Source organism: Clytia hemisphaerica, unplaced genomic scaffold, assembly GCF_902728285.1.
Source record: "Clytia hemisphaerica strain Z4C2 unplaced genomic scaffold, Clytia hemisphaerica genome assembly, whole genome shotgun sequence".
NCBI classification, from domain to species: Eukaryota; Metazoa; Cnidaria; class Hydrozoa; order Leptothecata; family Clytiidae; genus Clytia; species Clytia hemisphaerica.
The window spans coordinates 990,821-995,014 of NW_027103621.1; positions in this window are offsets into that span (position 1 = coordinate 990,821).

The following is a 4,194-nucleotide window of genomic DNA, read 5'->3' on the forward strand; positions in this document are numbered from 1 at the left end:
TCTTTTCACATTTTTAGTACAATGTGTAGTGGTACAGGGTGTGTTATGTTGGGGAGAGTAGGTTTTGTATGCTCTTTGTATGGAAAAGCCCAAATTTTAATGTACACGTTTTTTTATAAAAACATCCAAAAATTTTTGAATCCTTCGTCTTCTTAACTTTTTGAGTTTTAAGCCTAAAAATCCTAAAAATGTACTTAAAATGTTCTTATTTTCACCATTTTTGGAGCATTTTTGCCCATTTTTCTAAGAAACAGGCTGTTTTAGAGTCGGCAAAGCCTTAAATGTTCTTAATTTGTTCTTAACAATTCTTCGGCCATCGAAGCCTTATATGTTCTTATATAGTTTGTTCTTATTAAAAAAACGTGTACTATCAAATTTTTGATGCAATTTGTTTTCTGATACCTTCTTATGGATTTCTTTTGCAAACAGTTTTTTTTAGATATAGAGCCTTATTAAGAACATGAGCTTTGTTTATATGAAAGCGAAATGGGACGATTTCAAAAATGTTAGGCTTTTTTTTTGTAACAGTGTATCTGATTTTGTCTATAGTCTTTTTGTACCTTATTTTGTACTTGTTTTTGTATTTAAAATATATTCGTTATTTTTCGTTGGTAGTTATTTAGATAATACGAGAATGAATAAAATAATTATTTTTTTGATAATTTACCCAAAAGTACTATTTAAATATCATTTTATTTTGTTATTGTTTTTTTTTTTGTATTTATATGTTGTAAACATTTTGTTTTTTTCGCCGATTTTCGAGTATTTTCGAGTATTTTTGAGACTCCTAGAAAATTGAAAGTAATTCAAGCTTTTTTTGAGAACTGTAAGCTTACTAACTTAACTCAAAGTACGAAAAATTCCTCACTTTCTAACTTTTACACACCAGAAAAAAAATCTTTTTGGTTCCTAACGAGAGCGAGCTGTCTACTGGGCCAGGGAGAATGCTTTAAAATCAATTCTGTCCGATTTTTGGCACCAGTTTCTCCACTATTACCCCCTTGGTAATGACTATCCTGCACAAAACGTTAAAACAACGTTCATCTAGCGTTGTACCAGGCTGGTAAGATCACGGTATTTTCTCCTCTTGATTTTTTTGTTTTTCGTTTTTTTTTTGGTAATTTTCTGACGATTGCTGTATAATATATTTTCTATCTACTTTTTATTTAAATACGATCTCATTCATGTTTTTGCTATGAAAAATATCTTTGAAATTAATCTGAAAAATTATCTTGTGTTATACATTTTTATAAGCAACGCCTCTCGAAATGGTGAAATCTTTTTGGGTGAAAAATACATCATCACTTCCGTGGCAAAAGAATGAACTCTGATACTCAACTGATAACGAATTGCAAAGTTAAATGTAACCAGAATTGAATAGAGATTTTTGTAATAATTTTTCTAATTATCGATATAGAAATGCCCAGCCTCTTTTCGATGTATTTACTCACAATTACGTCATAAACAGCTCCTTTGTGCTTGGCATTCCCCCCGGGGTATGTCCCAGCCAAAGTTCGAAAATTGACCCTAGAGGACTGAATTTCAAAAATTCTGTCCATTTTTTGACGTTTTTGCTACTAAGATTTCAGCTAAATTTTTCCAACTTTGGTCCGAATTTCAAGAATTTATGACCCTTTGAGTGAGTCGATATTTAATTTTCGTAGTTTTGAGACCCTTACAGAACCTTTATTGCTTTTTAATGGTTTGTTGTACCCCTTTGAGGGACGGTGTGAAAAAGAGACCCTTATTGCGTTAAAATTTTATATGCTTTTGAGTTCACAGTTTATCTTATTCAAATAAAGCCCAAGATGTGATACTTATGGTTTAAGTCTTTTTATACACGACAAAACGTTAATTTTTAGCAACACGTTTGGTAGATAGCTACCTGTTTAACTGCAGGGATTCTCGAAAAAAAGATAATTTCAACTACTTTTTTTCCCCATCAAATAAGCATTTTTGGTAAAGGGTTTCTCTTTTCAACGGGCAAACTTCATATATGTAAAGCCAAGTAAAAACGGGAGTCTTTCGTCGGACTTTTAACGGGCATCAAATTTTCGTTAGTGACATTTTTAGTTTAACCACAAGTAAGAATATAGCGCTTTCAACCAACCCAATAAAGAAACTTTGTTCTGGTCGCGTGTCATGATAAGCCTTTTCACACATACGGATACGGCATACTATGCACAGGGTTCGATACCGGTGAACTGGACCTCCACTGACACACCAATTTTCTCTGAGCCAAAATCTCACTGCCTACGCTCTTAGACAGTTGTTGGCCTTCGTTGAAAGTCAGTACACACTAACGACCGGGTAAATATGGTGTAGAGGCTCAACACCACCCTCTAGGGCTCTTTGAGGGCATGATCGTGTGTCCTCAAAAGTTCGAGGTCCGATTGGACCACCTGGGGCAGCGATGCACTAACACCCGGACACTCATTTTCATAAAATATGAAGTACACCAATAAATCATACAAACATATATCATTTTTTATAATTTCTTGTGGAAATGACTAAAAAACTCAAACAATTGAAAAGACTAAGATTGATAAGTAGGTTTCTTTTGTCCACCAACCCTCCCCCACCAGACCAATCATCCACCCAACGCGCCGACATCGACAATATACCGTACCTCTAGAAAACGCCTTGTGGTGATCACAAGGCATTGAAGGCATCGTCCGCAATTTGATTTATACTTTGTTCGGGATAATCGCTTGTGGTTCTCTTGAAACCACAAGTAATAAATTCGCGCATTGAACGACCTCAGTGAGAAGGATCTATAAATAAAAATATAAACTCGGCAGAAACGGGAAAATGCAACTCGAACCCACTCTCCCAGTTCCCTTTGTACGATTCTGATATCACTGAGAAAAGCCTATGAAAAAACCGATTGTCTCCTGGAAAAGTTAATTCAAGAAAAACTTTAAAACTTAAAAGATGACTGGGGAATTGAATTGAATACCATTGATTAAGCAACGAATCTTATCTCATGCGTATACGTGTTTGTACTGGTAGGTCTTTGTAGTAGTCATTAGAAAAAACTTATTCGGAGAGGCAAAAAAGACAATAAGAGTGGGACAACTTGTATAGTAATAAATATGAAGGTTTTCGAATTTAATGATTTTTATTCAAATTTAATGATCTTATTGGTTATATAATCTTTGCAAAAGTTTAAAAATGATTTTAAAAAGTTATTGAAAAAAATATTCTAAAAATTGTATAAAAATATTATCAAAAACATCTGATTGCTGTTTGTATAATCGCTTACAATATTTTGAGGAAAAATGAAAGTTATATAAAAATTAACTACAGGGAAATATCATTCGTCAATGTTTTAAAACAGAAGAGTCCCGATTATTGGAAGCTTGGAAAAGAACTTTAAAAATTAATGCGAGAGTCTAAAATCCCAATTTTTCCATAAAGGAAATTTCAACTTAGCCTTTTTAGGGTTGGATTATACGAGACATTCTAGTCTAAAAACTTCCCAGGCCAAATGGAGATTTCGACTCACTGGACGAGCGAAATTGTGCTTCAACTTTGAGATAGTTTGTTGAGTTTAGAAATAGTTTGAGTTTAATACACGGGTTTGCATAATTATATCAATGCAGTCGAAACATGTGATTACAGGAAAAAGTTCACGTGATTTTATTCCAATGTTACTTGCTCTACAACTTACAGCTGATATATAACTTTATTAGTGTCAAATAAGTTCGAACCAATCAGAAATAAATGTCATGTAACAAGCACATTTCGAGTAATAGCGTGATTTGTCTTCGGACTTTTAATTTTGCAACCTGTGTATTTATAAATTCCCACTAACCGAGGGTGGTTTTTCACCCGACCTCTGATATCCGCAAAGTTCATGGTTATATGGGGATTCGAATGAACATAATCTTCTGTAATATACTACAAAGTTGTCAAGAGTTTTAAAAGTTTTCAATAGCTTTTAAAATATACGCAAAACAAGCTGTCGTTTGTTCACTATATGCTTAGTCAAGATTTCGTCATTTTCTTCAAATCGGAGAAATCCGAAAGTTCGAAATCCCCCTCTCGATATGACGTCATATTGCGAAAAGGGTGGCTCCAGTAATAGGAGACTAGAGTATCCTAGAGAAAAAAGTTACTCATATCTAGAATTATTGATTTTCGTAAGTAATCTTTTCTAACACCCAAAAAATTTGGAATTCGATCCTTGTC